The sequence below is a fragment of the Dermacentor albipictus genome, chromosome 1, assembly GCF_038994185.2.
Source record: "Dermacentor albipictus isolate Rhodes 1998 colony chromosome 1, USDA_Dalb.pri_finalv2, whole genome shotgun sequence".
Lineage (NCBI taxonomy): Eukaryota > Metazoa > Arthropoda > Arachnida > Ixodida > Ixodidae > Dermacentor > Dermacentor albipictus.
Genome location: NC_091821.1, coordinates 120,763,622 through 120,783,642, shown reverse-complemented (window position 1 = coordinate 120,783,642; position 20,021 = coordinate 120,763,622). Strand labels below are relative to the sequence as shown.

The 20,021-nt window shown below is 48.6% G+C and overlaps 1 protein-coding gene across 7 annotated transcripts in view; it reads right to left on the bottom strand.

The window, feature by feature from the left end:
• The window catches only part of LOC135904829 (uncharacterized), an 809,532-nt gene extending 791,103 nt beyond the window's left edge, over positions 1-18,429 (bottom strand). For 3 of the 7 annotated variants that reach the window (XM_065435817.2, XM_065435820.2, XM_065435818.2), the window contains exon 1: positions 17,782-18,429. The gene's annotated coding sequence lies outside the window, so the exon portion shown is untranslated. The remainder of the gene's footprint in view (positions 1-17,781) is intronic. The other 4 variants (XM_070525263.1, XM_065435814.2, XM_065435819.2 and 1 more) reach the window with 2 other exon arrangements.
• Positions 18,430-20,021: the final 1,592 nt, after the last annotated feature.

Here is a 20,021-nt window from a genome sequence, read left to right as displayed (position 1 = left end):
TAAAACTGATGGTAGCGCTAAAAAGGACGGACACACGATGAAAAGACGACACGACGACGAGGAAACGCTACTGACAACTGGTTTATTTTTCGAAAAAGTTCTTTATTTAAGAGAATCACAACACATGCGCACAACCGAACTGCCCCAGCCTTCTTTATCGCAATATCGAAAACATGCACGCGAAGTGAAATGATAAAACACCCAAGCAGCAAGAAGTGAACACATGACCCATTGAAGAAAGGCCATAGGTTACGGTTTTTCAAATTTCCCCAGAGGTGTGCGCTCAGCCGAGTACAAATTTATTGAAACATCGCTGATGCACAGACCCGCCTTTTTTGTATGTGGAAAGCTTCCAGCAAAACTCGTCATCGTGTCGTCTTTTCATCGCTTGTCCGTCCTTTTTAGCGCTACCATCAGTTTTAAAGGACTAATAGTCGTTGGTGATTTTAATGCTCCCCATGTGGCCTGGGGATATGCGGCTTCAAAGGAAAAAGGAGATGTGCACAACGTAGCCCAACAACATCTCATCACGCTACTCAACGACCCGCAGACACCCACGCGCATCGGCAACAGTGTATGTAGAAACACCAGCCCCGACCTCACATTCGTACACGGACTCAAACAGTATGAGTGGAGCTGCATGGACGAGAATCTGGGTAGCGACCATTATATATTGCAAACGATCACCCCGCACCACAAAGCGACGATAAAGATAGGAAAAGCCAAGATCACAGACTGGCATACCTTTCGCAAAGACGAGAGCACCATTATTGCGACGATAGACGACATAGAAATATGGATCAGAGGAGTCGTGGAAAAAAGCCGAGAGGTATACGAGGATAATCCAAGTGTCGCAAGATACCCCCGTGGTCGACCCCCACTTACTCCACCTGTGGGAGGCGCGGAGGGGACTCGCGAAATGCTGGCAGCGTAACAAGTGCAACCGCAAACTCAAAATTCAAATCTCCAAACTGATCAAGGAAACGCAAGATTACTCTGAACAACTTGGAAGACAGAACTGGCGCGAAACATGCAACAAGCTTCAAGGGACCTTAAGCAGCAAGAGCACTTGGGCGGTACTCAAGACTCTCCTATCAAAGAAGGAGAACAAAAACGCCGTAAAACAGAAAGTGCAGAGACTCATACACAACCACCCGGGGAAAGAGGAAGACATTATCAAAGAAGTGAAGGAGAGGTTCCTCGGTACGGAGCGGAACATAACTGTAGATTCGCACTTTGACGAGTATCTAAGCAACCCAAATATAGAACTGGATCGGCCCTTCACAGAAGCAAAAATCGAGAGGGCCTTGAGCAAGCTCACCCGCAACACGGCGCCGGGGTACGACAGAATAAACAACAAGACACTCCGGAACCTTGACAGACCCTCTGTAGACGCACTCTCAAAATACATCAAGGAGTGCTGGGAACACGGTAAAGTACCACCGGAATCGAAACATGACGAGGTAACCATGATACCTAAACCCAACAAGCTCATCAGCGTGCAGAACCTTCGACCTATATCCCCCACCTCGTGTGCTGGAAAACTCTACGAGTACATGGTGCACAAACGCATGACCGAACATCTCGAAGACTACAGACACGTCCCAAACACTATGTTCGGATTTAGAGCTCACCTGTACACGCAAGATGCGTTACTGCTGATCAAGGAAAAAGTCATTGATAAACTGGACACGCACAGCAAAAGAGCCATCCTCGCACCTGACGTGAAAGGGGCTTCCGACAACGTGTCACACGAAGCCATACTGCAACACCTCAACGTATATAACTGCGGGAAAAATATATATATTTACATCAAAGCTTTTCTGAAAGAACGGACAGCCACAGTGGGGATAGACAACTTACGCTTTGAGAAATTTGACATACGGCGAAACGGAACGCCACAAGGCTCCGTCATTTCGCCGATGCTATTCAATCTGGCGATGAGCTCGCTACCCAAACAACTGAGGCAAATAGAAGGGATTGGTCACGCGATATATGCTGACGACCTCACCATCTGGACTACGGGAGGGTCGACAGGTAAACAGCAAGACGCTCTGCAAGAAGCGGTTGACACAACGGAGAAGTACCTGGAAGCATGGGGACTGACGTGCGCACCAGAAAAGTCAGAGCTCTTGGTGCTAAGAAAGCGCACAAGAGGCCGACAACCGCAGCAGATACCAGACCCGGAAGAAAAGGTGGGAAGCCTCATGATTCCGCAGGTAACGACGCTTCGCATCTTCAGACTCCTGATTCAAAAGGACGGAGCCGGAAGAGCAGAGTTGGAAAAAATTAAGAGAACAGTGTAACAAATAACCCATCTTATCAAAAGAGTGACGAGCAAAAGGCACGGACTCAAGGAAGAAGACTGCACGAGAATAATACAAGCGCTACTCACGAGCATCGTCACGTACGGCACCCCATACGTTGACGTGAAGAAAAGTCAACGAGACAAAGTAAACGCCCTCATCAGAAAATCCTACAAAATTGCTTTAGGCCTGTCCCCCTCCACGTCCACAGTGAAACTACTCAAAATGGGAGTCCACAACACGTAGAAAGAGCTCGTGGAAGCGCACAACGTCAACCAACTGGAGGGACTAAAGCTGACAAATACGGGAAGAGCCCTGCTCCAAGATCTGGGCTACCAAGTCGAGGATGAGAGGCACCTACCTCAGCGTATCCCACACGGGATCAGAGACAAGCTACACATAAGTACTATTCCCAGAAACATGCATCCCGAGTACGACAATTAAAGGAGACAGGCAAGAATACAGGCGCTCAAGCACATACTGGAACGCACCAACAGCAAAGAAGGAAATGTGAGATACACGGACGCAGCTGCGTACAGAACAAACGACCGATTTGCAATCAGCGTGGTCGACGAGAAGGGCGAACAACTTACAGCCACATCCATACGTGCCGAGGACGCGAGCACAGCGGAAGAGCTGGGCATAGCCCTGGCCATCGCAACGCGTATGAAGACCCTGGTTACCGGGGTGACGGACTCGCAAGAAGCATGCAGAAGTTATGTGAACGGAAGGATCGGAAAGGCAGCACTTCAGATCTTGAACAACACCGAGATAGAAACAGCACAAACCCTCTGGACGCCGGGACACGAGTCTGTAGCGGGGAACCAGGCGGCGCACGCCGCGGCTCGAGATCATGCACGCCGAGCCATCTCCGACACGCAGAGAACACGGACCAACGACTGCGACGAGGATGATGTACGGATATCCAAAAAGTACTCGGATATCTTGGCGCACTACAGGAAGCCAGAGGCGTCGCTATCCGCCCGCGCATAAGACGATGAGTAGGGAACAAGAGGTAACCCGGAGAAGACTCCAGGCTGGAACCTGCCCGCATGGAACACTGCTGCACGCCATGTATCCGGGCCCCTACGGGCGAGACTGCAAGTTCTGCCCGCCGGACACGCCCAACACCTTGCGCCATATGGTGCTGAAGTGCAGGAATAACCGAGAAGTACGACCCTCATCATCGCCACCAGGCGATAACTTGCAGGAAGAAGCAGATTCAGAGGAAGAATCGGAAGACCAGTGGGAGGCTCTGCTGGTGACGCACAACGTCACCAGCAAAGCCTGCCTGACAACCAGTTACGGTTGGTGAACAGGGCTGGGGCGGCGGCAGCGAGCTATGGCTACCAGGACTGTGGAGGCCGCCCACCCTTGGGCTCAAGAAGCCTGGTATAGCAATAAAGTTTATTTCTCTCTCTCTCAAAGTGTTCACTGAAACACCCTGTAGATACACAACCTATTGCCACCGTCTAAACAAGTTATGTATGAGGCATGGACTGCAGTGGGACTACTATTTCGCACTTCCCTATGAACATTCGGTGCCATCAAGTGGGGTCGCTGCGAACCCTGCGTGTGGCCTCCGAAATGCACGACGCGCCGGTGTGTGCGAACGTTGATAAACACATGTGCGGCAACCAGGCTCATCTCTCGCGCTGCTGCGAAGTTCGCGCGTGGACTCCGAAATAAGAAGTGCAATGCGCCGGTGCCTGCGAATGCTGGGAATTGTTCCTTCACATACTCAATGACCCAAGTCGGCGAGAAATTCATTGAAGAGCGGCACATACCTAGTGCATTCATAGCGCAACTTGCTAAAGCGTTGGCGCGAAATACGTTCATCGAAAAGCGACACATACTCAGTGCATTTGTGGTGCAGCCTGCTAAAACATCGTGTTGCTGTGCTTGAGGAAAAGTTGTGACGTGGGTTTGATTCCTCCCAGCATCGCAGAAATTTAAAGGATCTTTTTCGTCATTTTACAGCGGTACTGTCCCAGTAGCACATACTTAGTTACCAAAGTTGGCGTTAAAGACGTTCATTGAAGAGCGGCACACACATATTGGCACATACTCAGCGACCCAAGTTGGCATCAAAGAGGTTCATTGCAGACCAGCACAGACCAAGTGGTCCATACGAAGTTCTTTATGTAGACGTAAAAGAGTTTTATTGAACAGTGGTACCTACTCAATCCCGCATCTACAGTGATTCATGTCGGCGTGAAAGAGGTTCGAGGAAGAGCGCCACATATGCACACACACTGAGTGATCCAAGTTGGTCCGATGGTTGGTTTTGAACACCGTTCGCTCAGCACAGCAACCCCCGATGCGCTACCCATTCGACCATAAATTATCCACTGACCCAGGTAAGCGGGAAGGCGGTTAGATACGAGTCCATATTACACACACACACACACACACACACACACACACACACACACACACACACACACACACACACACACACACACACACACACACACACACACACACACACACACACACACACACACACACACACACACACACACACACACACACACACACACACACACACACACACACACACACACACACACACACACACACACACACACACACACACATGGAGCCCCGGGGAAGTGAGTTAAGTACCCTCAAAATGTTAACGCATAATACGAGTGCGTTCAAACCCATCGGGTACGTGCCTTGGCTTAAAGAATAATCATCGTCATTGTTGCGTCCGCCCTTGGGCGGCGCCTAGAATCCCGATAGCGCGCGCCCCTCATGAGAAGAAAATAAAGACGGCGCCTGTCCATGTCACGCGAAGCCATGGCCCGCGGTTCTTTTCCGGCGTCGATTCGGGTCAGCTATCTTTCTCCTTCGCTCCCGTGGCATTAGCCTACAAGTGGTGACCTAGGACGAATCCAATGACTGATCCGTCTGAAACCTCCACGGAACAGGACTCACGTCCGCAGGACGTTTCGTTGCGGCAGCTTCGCCTCCCACCCTTCTGATCCCAGAACCCGCCACCTTGGTTTCACCAGATCGAAACGCAATTCTGCCTGTACCGCATCACCTCGGAAACGACGCGCTACTAACACGTCGCCTCAGTCCTTCCTCCTGATGTTGCCAGCTCTCTCTCGGACGTTCCCTCCGCCCACACGGGCGCTACACCATTTCAGCACCCCAAGACCAAGGTGCTGGGGAGTTTCACTGCCATCTGAACTCACCCGCCTCCAGCAGCTCCTTACTGACGAGGACCTTGGTGACCAACGCCCCTCCCAACTGCTGCGCCGGATGCGACAGCTTCTCGGGGAGCGCGACGTACCCACCCACTCAGCGTTGCTTCGAGAGCTTTTCCTCCGACGCCTTTCACAGCCCATACACCTCGTCCTCGTGGCAGCCGGCGTCGGCATCCTCGACCGCCTAGCGGAGCTCGCCGATCAGGTTCATGAGGCGACCTTCCCGTCTGTCACTGCTGTCTTACGACCTACAGACCCGGCGATTTCGCGCCTTGAGGCCCGCATCGATGAGCTCGCCGCCTCAATCACAGCACTCCCCGCACTCAATCGCCGCACTTTTATGATTTGGTCTCATGGTGAACAGGAGCTGCTTGCCTTCATTTCTGATTTTAACAATGCCCATCCAACCATATCATTTTCTCACGCGCATTATGCATCTACTATTAACTTCCTTGATAGTCGTTCCTTGATGTCGGCGTTTCAGTGCTGAATGATAAACTATCTACTGCCCTTTACAAAAATCGACAGACCGATATCAATATTTACACTTCGATAGTATCCACGTTAAACATTGCAAGACTAGCATTCCGTTTCAAAAAAATCTGCTCTGAACAATCCGGGTTTCCAAAAATTGCGGAGCCCTAAAGAACGCTTTAGTCAAACAAAATTATCTACCAGAACTAATTAACGACCCAATAAAACGGGCAGACGTGCATGACCGTAGGACGCTTCTATCCACAGCAAAGAAACCGACTCCCTCACCCCATACAAATCTTGTCCTAACCCATTCTGCGTCAGTCCCGCTTGTTTCAGATGTATAAAAAAAAAGAAGCACCAAAATATCCTAATGCAAAGTGAACGCCTCAAAGACATCTTCGCTGAGCCGCCTAAAGTAGTATACCGTAGAGCTAGAAATATTCGAGATATACTATCACCATCATCATCTAAGAATGACTGCCCTAACGCCATTGGAAGCTATCCTTGCCGACAACCGCGATGTAAAGTATGCCTCTACATGAGTACATCGCAGCAGGTAACTAGTACGACTTCAAACTTTCATTTAAATATCAAAGGTGATTTTAACTGCTATACTAAAAACGTAATACGTATGCTTGAATGTAGACCGTGCAAGAAACAGTACATTGGACAAACGAAGGGCCTTTTGGATTGTGCTTCAACAATCACAAATGCCACGCTAATACATTGCCCAACCTGCGCATCTCAAAACACGTACATCTCCCTGACCACTCATTTGATAAGATGAAAGTCATGTTGCTTGAATCGTGATTTCGTTCAAATTATGATAGAGAAGCACGTGAATCCTTTCCTATCTATAAGTTTGATACCGTCGCGTCTCATTTGAATGAAAGCGTAGGAAAATTGAGTTGCCTGTTCACATAGCCCGTCACATCTTCCCTCGTTTCCCTTTTTTTTACCAGTACGGCTCTGTGTTTCCTTTTTACTAGCATGCCACTATTTTTAGTTTTGTTTTTATTTTTATTGCTTCATTTGTTCTTTTTGATTGATGACATAGCACCTATTCGGTGACGCTTTTGCCGCCACCTGACAATTCCTTCGATTTTCATTTTTTGTGCGTGTCTTCAAATGATGTGTTTGCAAACGCCATCTGTTTATACATGTATCGGCTGTTCTCCAGAACGACTGACACGCATTCTGTTCGCGCATTTTTTTTCATTTTTTATGTAAACATATCTTCATCTGGTTGATAGACACATGTATAGAAACTGTACTTACGCCATACAATGTATTCTGATGAAGGCCGGACCCCGGCCGAAACATCAATAAATCGCTTCGTGCGCGCATCCCTGTATATATATATATATATATATATATATATATATATATATATATATATATATATATATATATATATATATTCGGGTCGGGTCAGCTGCGTCTTTCCTTCGTGCCTGAGGCACAAGCCTACATCATCAGAACACTGCTTTCTCTTTCTCCGGTGTTTTCTGCTGATTTCCACGTATATCCTTGGAAAGCCGCCTAGTTTGTGGTGCCAAGGGAAGTGCACATCCCCACACCTCTGTATCAGATGACGATCTCAACGGCTGTTGCCTCCAGAAAGCGGACCGGCGGCCAGAGTGACAGAGACTGCGAAGACACTCGTGTCTACACGCTCAGCAGTGAGGATTTGTCCAATGATGACTTTGAACTTGCGCGGAGCTACAAAGCCAAGCGAAGATACACCAGGACGTCCCTGTCCTCAGGCAGGGCCTGGCTCACCCATGCCTTATTTTTGACCACGGGACGCCCACTGCCTTCTTTCGTGCTGAAGTAAAAAGCCGCGAACTTCAAATGGAATGCCAGAGGTCTGAGGACCCATATATCAGACTTCCGTCAATTCGGTTTACGCGCAAGCGTACTACATATCCCGTCTGTGAAATCGGCGAGATTAATGCTATCTTCGGCTGGTCGTTTCTGAGCGCTCTAGAGCGCTCTCGCGAGCGGCGTTGTCTTCGGCTGGTTGAAAGAGGGTGCGCGCCCTGCGTTCGGCTGGTTCTTCTCGATTGCTCTCCTCCATCTTGGAGCGCTCTGAGGCGCTCCGAGCCCTGACGTCGGAGCAGTCATCGAGACTGAAACGTCATCGCAGCGCCGCGACGCTGCTGTTGGCGACGGCCCACCGTAACCTTGGCAACCTAGGCCACTGCATGCTGGCGTCTCGACGAACGCTCGTCCCACCGGCACGTCCACCGGTTATTCCGGCAGCGCCGGGAGCTTTGGATAGGCGAATCATCGGACGTTGGCAGTAGTCACGCGGTTTCGCATCGGCAATTTCAAGTCGCACGTTCGGCTTGCGCGCTTGTCCTCTACCCTTGAGCTCGGGAAACGCGCGATCTACCCGACTCTGCTTCGGGGCATACAGGCGACCAGTCGAAGATACCATAAGTCGGAATCCACCGAGCTGGAACAGCGAAGCGAGCGCCTGAAGGTGGAGAGGAGGAGCCCGTGGCAGTGCGGGGAAGGAGAAAGGCGGCGGAACGTTGCGGAGGAGGAGGGTAGGCAGAGGCGCGGTGGGTTGTGTGTGACTTTAACGGAAAAAGAAAAAAAAAAGTATTGTTGTTCTCTTTTGCCTTGTTGTTTCTTCATTGGTGCGTTCTCTCTGTTGGTGCTTCATCTTTTGAAAGCGAAAAGTGCAGCGCCGTTACTGCTTCTCGTGCAAGGGCACCTCCATAGCGCTGTATGGGTAAGGGAGAGGGACAAATAGTAAGAGAGAAAGTTTGGGGTACATAGGGGAGAGTAGTCAAGCGGTAAGGCACGAATGAACATGAAGGCGGCGCGGCTACAACCGCATGCACAGGTCGGTGCATTCCAAGTAGTCAAGCAACGCCGAAGAGGCGTGCCTGACCATGGAGGAATGCGCGGAAATGAAAGAAGAGCGCCTGGGTTCTGTCCGACGGGAGCCCGAGGTGACGGTATGCTGAGATGAGGGTTGCACGCGCTGCCGCGCGCGCCGGACACTGTAGTAGTACATGCTATACAGTCTGGACATCGGCGCACCTGTCGCAGGACGGCGCGCCGTTACCTGTCAGCCGGTTTACCCTCTCGGCTGTCCTGCAGCAGCCGACGCGAAGACGAAGACGCAGGGCACAGTCCTGCCGGCTCAGGCCCCCTCCTCTGGCAGTTACTACGGACTTTGTACTCTGGATGTACCGGATTCGTCTGGCGATCGAAAGGCTGAGTGAGAAGCACGAATTAGCAACGGAAGCGGCGGCAGGCCGAGCGTTAGTCGACTGACCCCGAAGTCGTTGGCAACCGCCGGGCACCAGCTGAACAAAACGGGCAACAGGCGCGGGCTAGGCGTGCCCAGCGGGCTCCCGAAGATCTTGCTAGGCAGCTTGCTACAATGCGGTTCAATGCACAAATAGGGAATACTAGCACCCATATGCTTGCGCGTAACCCGAGTTAACGAAGTGAAACGTCACTATCATTTTAAAAACCTCTTCCCCATATTCCTAAGCAGCTTATGTGCCATTAAACTCAACTCAACTCAGCTCTTCCCCTTATTGCTCATTTCTGAACTAAATACATCCGTTTTCCCTTGACTGTCCAGTTACGAAACTTTCGTCTCGTCCACATGTAGTGCGTGCAGCAATGCAATCATCCAGATCCACATGAATTTTACGCATGTTGCCGGCAGAGTAGAACCTCATGATGACAATCAATATGTCAGCATGAATATTGAAAAAAAAAACTATGGCCATTTAACGTAAAACTATTCCAATCTGTTTTTCTTCCAATCTCCTGACGTCCTATTTACGTAACTACCGACGCAAGCATCGGGCGGTAACAGCGTTGTTTGAAAAGCTCACTCAAACAAACGCGCTCCTCGTTTATAGGAGGTCACTTTTTTTTTGCTTTCAAAGCGGATAGCATTGCTTACATTCAGAAGATTTCCTAGTCGAATTGACTGACGCGAGGTGAGGAGCACGCTCAAGTGGAGAGGGTTTCGATGGGGCCGAGCCAGCACAGTGAAGGTAAGTAACCGGATGAGGAGGTCACGTGATGACGGCGTCTGCGATTGGTTGGTTCCCTTCCTCTTAGCTTGCCGGTGGCTGGTCGAAAATCACGGCGGCGTGCAATTAAACATTAAACAGGCCACCAGAATGGATCCTCAGCAAAGAAGAGTTGGCAAAGTGATGTCGCATACACTCCGAAAGGGCTTGATAACGCTATACTGCCACGGAAAAACGTCTATTTACGCAAATAAATCCATGCTCCGCACCCGCTTCGAGTAGCTAGTGCCAGAGCAATCGGCGGGCAGCCATCTTCTATTCCTTTCGGAACGGGGCAGTCTCCTGCTATTCAGAAATAAATTCAATTTTCTTTGACATATTAATGAGCCTTTAACGCGTACACGTCACTTTGACGCTATGCGTTTTCGCTGTTTTGTGACGTCGCGTGACAGAGAGGCGAAGTAGGCGCAGTCCGAAAACATTTGATCAATGGCAGAGTACTATGGCGAAAAAGGTGTCGAATGAGAAATAATTATTTTTCTTTTCTTCGGTGTAATCATGCATAATCAATACGCACACATAATATCAGATGGGGCGCTTTAGCGGTTTTCATGACGTCGCGTGAGAAACAGGCGAAGTTGGGGTGGCTCGAACATTTTTTCACCAATCAAGGAGGTCTGATTGCAGAATTAGAATAGAAAAGTTTGGAATAGCTTTATATTATATCTGACCGGGGTTGTTGGAGAAATATGGGAGAGGCCTTTGCCCTGCAGTGGGCGTAACCAGGCTGATGATGATGATGATGTTATGTCGCCCCTGTATCCGTCACACTTATTGGAACATATCCCCGGCAGGTCGCTTCGACTGCAAGAGGATTAAAGAAATGATATTAACAGCCATAAGCTTCGATCACGGGTGGTGGGGGGCAGGGTGCGAGGGTGCTCCCGTCCCCCTCCCGGACTTGTCCATTGGGGGAGGTAAACTCCCTCCCCCCCCACTGAACCGGAAACATTAGACAGCCCCAATTACCCGCTGCATGTTGTTGTGGAAATGTATATTGCTTTAATCTTGTCACGTAGTACAACTCAGAGCGCTTTCCCTGGGTATGTCATTATTATATAACCTGCATACAGCCACCAGCAAATCTTTACAAAGTTTGCAAGAACCTGTTTAAAAAACTTCACAGCCCTTTTACACCATTTGTCTGCCTTGAATCCCTACCGACTGCATTTCTTGGTTAACAATTCGCAAGAACAGCGAGTCAGAAAACGACACCTCTTTTAAACTCTTTATTAGCTCCCATCAGTTCGATTTGACCAGGTGGTCAACTACTTTCCTTATCTTCATTTCTCCAGAAGAGATGGTGCGTCGGCGGCTGTCACATGACTCCTGGAGGTACAAGCGCAATGGCCTCGTGTGAAGCCCATTCTGTTAGCCCTACGTTACCAATTTTTCTACGTAAAACTTCATGCAAACGCACTGCTCCCCAACTCCCACTCCCTCCCGGGAAAGAGGGGTTGGTTGGTACACCTCTGTTCAAGACTGCTAGACCCTCAGTCACTGCAGGTGACTTCAAAGCGCGTCACTAGCTTTAGGGAACCGCCAAGATTGACTCCAAAAGCAGGAGTATTATCTCTTTTGCCGCAGACCATGTGCGTGTCGTCTGAAGGACGGCACTTTAACGTGTCGGTGGGGAAAAACATAAAGCAGCTGCTTAAACTTGATATTGGTGTCACGGCGATTCGCTTTGAGTGTTTGAGTGAATAGTTTATGGACATAGATATACAAGGAAGCAGCCATATTAGTGGAATTGATCAATCTTCTTCTAATATCTTGCATGCAGTTAATCAGTTAAAGTTTAAGGGCCATCAGAATGATGAATATTGGGAAGAGATTTCACGCAATACAGCAAATACAATTGTGAAAGCAATGAAAACATTCATCTGCTCGTTTACAATACCAGAAAGGTGAGCAGGGTTCGATATGAAACTGAAGAAGTTACGTGCAGCACGCCGACAGGCAGAAATGAGGTATAGGCGCACGAAGCCTGTTCGAGGTCTCGAGATTTCACGGCGCATAAGAGCGTCCTATGGACAAACTAGAAGAGAAGCGATGAAAATATTCCGGTCAGTTGCTTAATCGTCGGAGACCTCATCGAATGCAGTCACACCACTGTGGATGTTTCGAAAGATGGCTGTCCTACATATGGAGGACCATAAGGGGTCTTCGTTCTTTTCCGAATCAAAGGCAGCGTTTCTCTGCTCTGGCCTTCTACCAACGCCACTCGAAATTTCTGGTGGAAGGGTTCTGGTGGAAGGATTGTTGCATCAATACTGATGCAGCTCTTAGTTTCGTCGCTGGGTCCCGCGTACAAGAAATGAACAGGCCAGTTTCATTCGAGGAGCATGACGCTGCTTTGGCGACCTGCAGGCGTTCTTCCTCAGCAGGATGGCTTCCCGTACGTTGCCCTATGCCACTCTGGAAATAGTGCACATTGCGAGCTGATCAATTACTACAATGTGTCATGGTAAAAGCAGCGCCATCCCTAGACAATGGAAACCGAGCCACTTGATTCCTATCTTGAAATCTGTGAAGTCTCCACTCGCATTATCATCATATCGTCGGACGGCACTTTCCAGCTCCGTGAGGAAAGTGATGGAAAGAATAATCCTTGCTCGACTGGAATGGCATCTTGAGCGATTCAACATCTATCCTCATGTCAAAGTGGACTTTGGGTGAGGTCGCTCAGCGATCGACAACCTTGTTGACCTTACTAGGGTTCAAAAACAAAAATACCTCAAGCGCCTATCCATGGCACGTATCGCCGATACTCGCCGTGGTTGCTTAGTGCCTATGGTGCTGGGCTGCTAAGCACGAAGTCGCGGGATCGCATACCGGCCACGGCGACCACATTTCGATGGGAACAAATTGCGAAAACACCCTTGCACTTAGGTTTAGGGGCACGTTAAAGAACCCCAGAATTTCTAAATTCCCGGAGTCCCCAACTACGGCGTGCCTCAAAATCAGATCGTGGTTTTGGCACGTAAAACCACATAATTTAATTTTAACGTTGCCCATGAGGCCTACTAAGCACACTAGAGGCCTAAGGAGTTGGTGGTCAGATGTAGCAGTGGATAGAAGACTATTTGACTGAGAGGTGCATTTTCGTGCAGACCGAGGATGGTCCAACATCGGCAGACTACATCTGGCGTTGTGTCGTGATGGCGCCATGATGGCCACAGGGAAGGGTGTTGTGCCCGATGTTGTTCAACCTCGTCCTAGTAGGACTTTTGCTGAGTAGTCACCACGCACAGTTCATTCCTCAATATACGCTGATGACGTTTGCATTTGTTCAGCAGAGGACAACCATGACATGGTCTTATCTCAGTGAACAAGGCATCAGTGGGTCTACGGCAAAGTGCGCGTTGGTTGCCTTTACGCGCAAACCTACGTCATCGTTACCCATTTCAATCAGTGACTAGGTTGTGTCTTATGCTAAGACGTATCCACTTACTTGGAGCCATCATTGACCATAACCTTTCGTAGAGCCCTCACTGCGTCTACCTGAAGAAGTTATCTGCTACTACTCAGCTGTTCAAATTCTTTGATACGAGCCGCCGCAGTTTTGTTACCGGCGTGATAAGTGGCATGCCAAGTCACGTCAGCAGGGGCTCCACAAAAAGCGAACACCTGCATGAGTGCAGCCAGACAGCATTCTAGCTGCCGCCCAACGAAGTACTACGCAGCCTTCTTATCGCTTCTTGCATTCTTGAATTCGCGAACATCCCATTCTTGTGCAGGAAAACTTCAGGCGTACAAGTGCGATTTAAGAGCACTGCAGCTGTGAGCAGGACCCAGTTCCTGGGACTTCTACGTTACAGTCTGCAAGAATTATCAAACACATGCAAGACTAACATTTTTGCTCTGCAGAGTATGCAAGATCAAGCCCTACGCACATGTTTAACTTCAATGGACCTCAACACTAGCAATAGTCGGCGTCGAAAGAAACCATACGATCCAGGCCCACGTCGCTGTCGACTTTCTCAGAACGCGCATTCGCCATCTGTCAAATATATCCGACAATGACTTAATTAGCTACCCTGCCGGCAGAGTGACCTCAAGCGACTTTTTCGCCTGTGATTAGCGCTCATCAAGAGTGTTTACCATCAACTTATGCATCTGAGGCGAAACATTTATCTCCCCTGCGGTGCCTACGACAGCCTCCAATGAACCTAGCTTCTCCCGGAATTGAAAAGGCCGATCATCGTTCTCTGGAAAGAGAAGCTTTTTCAAGTTCTCCTAGTCTCTTCAATTGTCGACTGCGTAAGCTGAACTCCTCTCTTTGCTACAAGTGCCAAATAGCCTCTCCCGCTGCGAAATAACCTTGTTGTACACTTACTCCTGCCGCAGTGCAATGCACGATAGCCCGATGTGTGAGTCCTGTAGGTGCGAGCACCTGTTGTGTGCCTGCCCCCATCACGACGTCCAACGCCTCTCTCTCTCTCAGGACAACTTTGAACCGGTTGGACTCAAGACAATTTTCTGGGTGAAAGATAGTCGGGCCATGGCGACATCCATCGCTGGCATAAAAAGCTGTTCGTGTAGTAGTGCAGTTCTTGAAGTGCACCGGTCTGAGCGACCGCTTGTAGACCTCTGCATCCTTCCACGTGCACACGTAGTGTTCAGTCGGCTTATTATTCTTTCTATTCCCCCTTTCCTTACACCTGTGAATGGTAGCAAACAGGACGCTCGTCTAATAGGAATCCCTGCCTTTCTTCTCTTTGCTTCCTGTCTCTTTTGAACACTTGATCAGAAATGCGCGTCAACTCCCGCGGTGATTGAGCCGTTAAAGCACTTACTCTCGGGTTGAAGTGGTCGCTGCATAGGGTGCCGCTATTATGCCAAATAATGTTGAAATCAAGCGTATTCAGATTTAATTAGAAGTAAACGCACAGAGGCATTATCCAGAAAAAGCACAAAACAATACTCACTGCCGAATGTCATGGCTGAGCAAAAGTTGAAAGGGAATTAGACAGAGAGATAAACTAAGAAGGAAAGGTAGGGAGGTTAACCAAGGACGCGCCCGGTTGGCTACCCTACACTTGGGGAGGGGGAAAAGGGAAGAATAGATAAGGAGAGAAAAGAAAACTAATAGTCAGCCATTCACAGTCAGTCGCCGAGGAATCTCCCCTGTCACAAGCGATCGTGGTTCAGAGTATGGCTCCCAGAGCGACGCAGTGCGCTCTACTACCTCCTCGTTTAATGCGCCCACTGATGCCAGGATGAAATTCATCGCTACTGTGCTTTAGTGTTGTGATTGATAGCGTTCTATTGATGATGTGAAATATTCAAAACTATTAAGAAAATACTCTCATTTGCAAATAATGTCTATCCAACTAAGGACCGAATTGAATAGATCAATACTCGATTCGTTATTCGAAAGTTTCGAATATTTGCCCATTCCTACTTTTTGCAGCCTTCAGCTGCACTGAAGTGAAACCACGACTCTATAACCGCCCGCATTTACGCTGTTAAAACTTAAAATAACATTTTCTAGCACGCAGTGGCAAACCATGTTAGCCTTATTTACTTGCAGTTTAAGTGAACCAAGTCATACTTAGGTCACCGTTACCTGTTACCACACCATGTTTTCATGACGCCCTGTTTGCATAACGTGCCACAAGACTTTAGAGGCGCTGTAAGGTAAGCTGGGGCCTCAATAACAGATGGGTTGTATGTATATGATATTCTGGTGAAGCCAAGATGAAGGAAAACGAAGGCGCTGCAGAGTTTCTTGTCAGAGTAAAGCTCTGTGTGGCAATGACGGGAATAGGCCGTAAAATGAACGGACCCTAGTTCGAAGGGCATCATCGCGCTCTCTGACTGTAGCGGCTTTATGGGAACGCATATTTTACAGAATTACGGTTTCAAGTTAGGGATTATGGTGCTATCACACTGTGATTTTTTTTTTAATTGAAAGGCGCTAGAACACACTGAAGCCGGCATACTGTTTTTGAATTACTTTAGTTTCATTTGGAACACTTTGCAAGTGTATTCTTTGCACGTGTTTCCATCGACTTTGTTATAATCACATGTAATGTGACTATAAATAGCAAGTCAAAATAATGCTGCAACGCAGGCTTAAATACAAGCCTAAGTATGCAGGAACATCAAACAGAAAGCTTAGATATACTGGAACAATATTAATAAAAAAAGATGAGGACGGTAAGGATACCTGAGACGATGATAAAGCTGTACTCTTAATATTTTATAGTTGTATAATAGCTGACCCCTCTTTGCGAACCTATTTATGCCAAGGACCTACACGAGGGCCTGAGTGGCGCACTTACGTTTATATGGGCTCGCATACGATGTTTTAAAATAAATAACTAGGGAGCGGGGACATTTCGTGCCGGCGATTCTATATTCTGGGTCCGAATGCTACTGATTTAAAAAAAGAAAGAAAGACAGAAAGGATACGCTCCAATATTTGAGGACATAGGTCTGTGACCACTAATCAGTTTTCTGGGCCAGTAATATACTCGAGCACCACATGTCAAACGAGAGCACAAAATGAGGCAAATTTTCTGTGTGCGTATGCTGTCAACCAAACTAAACAATAATGCTCATCTAATAATAGTACAAAAGGCTCTACGGAACGTAAGGAGCTGCACTCTATAATATATCATGTGGCGAGGGGGAAGGTGCCTAAAGCACGTTACATTTCCACTGAGAACGCAATGACTGGGCCTGTCGCGAGAGGAGACATTGTAGTACGGAAGCATGGCGAAAAAGAAAGAGGGCGCTATGTTCGATTCAGATCGCAGAGAAACGCAAATTAAGGCGAACATGCGAGATAAGGAATGGTTTCGTGGAGAAGAAAAGAAGGGACAAATACAAACAAACAAACAAACAAACAAACGAAGAAAGCAGACACAGTACTTGTTTAAGAGGACTCTCATATACCAGTGCGAAACAACGAAGGGAACGAAATAACGAAAATGACAGAACACCGGTCTTAAATGTTTTGGACGTATATCATAAATCGCGACAGCGAGAGCAGCTGCCACAAAGAATTAAAATATGGAAAACTTTTGCCAAACTTGACTACAGAGTTCGGTCGCGACAGAACTTTCATTAACAACATAATGATACGCGTAGATAGAAGGCGTTTGTACTCGCACTGTTGTCGTGAATAAACCGATGTAACATAAAAAAAAACCTATTGCAACGGGAAAATTCTAATTAGTGCGCAATGGCAGAAGGAGAAGGAACATTTAATACGTGGGACATCTCTCGCAGAGAGGGAAGCTTTCCTTTTGGTTCTCAAGGGCAAGACGACGTCTCACTTCTTGCTAATGTTTTTTAAAGTATTCTTCCCTGTTAAAGCTGGCTCAGACGAGCGGTGAACCGTACATCCCACCAACAATCTGTAAAACTTCAGCAGCACCTTGTCACCGAACACATGCATTGTTGCCATTTTGCTTGTTTACGCGTATCTGATGCAGCGTTTGGTTGACTGCTTTCTTCTTCCTCACTTCCCGAAACTGAGGCCTTCGTTTGCACCTGACAAATGTACGAGACAGCGTCCGCACAGCGGGAAAAGCTATTCCATGTATTCCGAATGGGCTAGGCGAAAGCAGTCTTAAGAACCGCCGGCGTGCACAGCGGATTGTGAGAATGAGGCAGGGATGAGATCGCCGACTCATTCTCAAGAGCGCGCTGCCGCCGGCGCGGCAGGAAATCAAGGTGGTTGGTTATGCTCACCTGGAGCTACGCGGTCGTCTCTCGTCGGGCGGCAGCGTGTGCGCCGCCTAATCCGTCTTGGCGCCTCTCACAGGCTCGAGGACAACAAGCGCGCAGTACCACACGGAGCTTGTCGCGCAACTGCTGCTGCCGGATCGGGTAATGCGAGCCGCGTGGCCGTCGTAGTCATACGTGCGCCGTTCACTGTGATGAGTCGCAGAACGCGCAGAAGCACCGTCGCCGGACGACGAGCGCACGCCACCTGATTGCGTCGTCGGCACAGCTGCTGCCTCGCTCGGAAGAGAGGTGAGGGTGAGCGGCGGGCCAACCCAGGCCTGCGTTAGGCTTACCGGCGCACGGACTTTTCCGCTGCACTGCTTGTGGCAAAGCGACACGGATCCAAGCCCAGGCGCTGCTTGCGCGGCGAAGGGTCAGAACGAAGAAAGCTGGTCGCGGTGGGTCACGTGTTCCCTTTGCCGCCGCAGCCGCTCCCAACAGCTGGCCGCCTGACGCCGGCTTCCCAGGCAGAGGCTGCCGCGACGCGGACCTTCTGAAAGGTCGCTCCTCGCGCGATGTTTACCCTTGGTATCGTAACCGCGCGCACGCCCGGCCCGGGTCCAGAACTCGGTCAGGGGCACCGCCAGGGTGCTGCGCAGCACAGCGTGTGCGGCAGACATGAATCCTACATGCGCATGCCTACGACCTTGACGGTGGGGTACCGGTAACCCAGTTGAAAAACACAACAGGAAATTTTAAGAGTCTGTCGTATTTTGGGACGTTGTTTCTGTAGTTCTGTTGCCTGTAGTTCTGTTGCCTGTAGTTCTGTTGCCTGTAGTTCTGATGTCTGTAGTTCTGTTGTCTGTAGTGTGACGTCCTGTAGTAGAAAGTTGTGTAGTTCTTGATCAATATTTAATAAAAAATTTACAGAGACGTCCGTAACGTTATGTAAATTTGTTAGTACAAAAAAGAAAAACATAAAAGTAAAAAAAAATTTTAAAAAAAACGTCGTTGCCTAGGATTCGAACATGCGACCTCACGATTCCGAGCCCGGCATCTTACCACTGCACCACCCCTGACATTTTTTTTTCTTTATTACATGGAAAAGAAAACTGAAGGTGTATTACAAAGTGGACACCACTACACACTTAAAACTCAGGCAAAGACACACATGCATCCAACAAGTGCATCCAGTCTGGCGGAGGTTCCTGCGCAGCGTAGACACTTCTTACATAAGCAGCACTTTCGCGAAAGAAGGACTTTGTAGATCGCGGGCTTTCGGCACGGCGGTCACACAGTCTACTTCTACATAGGCTATGTAAACCAAGTACTATGAACATGTCATAGGGAGGACCACCCGTAACCTTAAACGGTAGAAACCTAATTGTATATGGAGTCATGTCAATGTCCTTTTTGAGCGTCCGTTGGAGAATGTCCCAAAAGAATACAGCGTCCCTACAGTCTATGAAGCAGTGATCTATGGTTTCGGCACGTGGACAGAGCCGACAGTTTGTTGACCACGGCACAAAGCAACCCCTCGAATTCAACCAAGTCTTAACAGGGAGTGTTTCCGAATGTAATTTAAAGAAAAATGTTTTTACTCCAGGAGGTACACACATTTTTCGGACGCGCTTAAGTACATCCTGATAAGGTCGGTTTAAATAAGGTGCACGATACAAAGGATCTGGGAAAATAGAGTCGACCAGTGCCGCAGAAATTGCTTTTCGACTCGCAGTGAACACGTACTCCAGGCTGAATCTAACTTTCAAGAAAATAAATGTGTCAACCATCTCCTTAAGAAAGGAGGTGGTTGACACATTGTCAGGTGGTTGGCACCACCCCTGACATGCTTTTTGAGTGTACGTTTTGGCCATGTGAACAGTGAACGCGCCGATGCGCTGATGTTTACATTTGCATGTTGAGAGCCAAGATCCGCTATCACTCCACCGCGTCGAGTGCCGCATCTCTAGAAGAGCAAGAGTGTTCGTACCATCGACAGGTACATCTTGCAGTGCTAGAACATCGATTTTGATGTACGATATCCTTATTAAATAAGAAATTCAGAAATAGACAACGTTGACTTTTAGGGTTATTACTGCTAGTTTCGACAGTTGTCTCTCGTTCTTTACACTTTTGAGCGCGCATATAATTCGTGTGTTCAATGCAAAATAGCTACATGAACATTCGTGGATGAGAGTTCTTTCTGACAGCATACTGGCTTCTCACGGCAGCACTGTACCAGATAAATGAGACCCGAGCGAGAC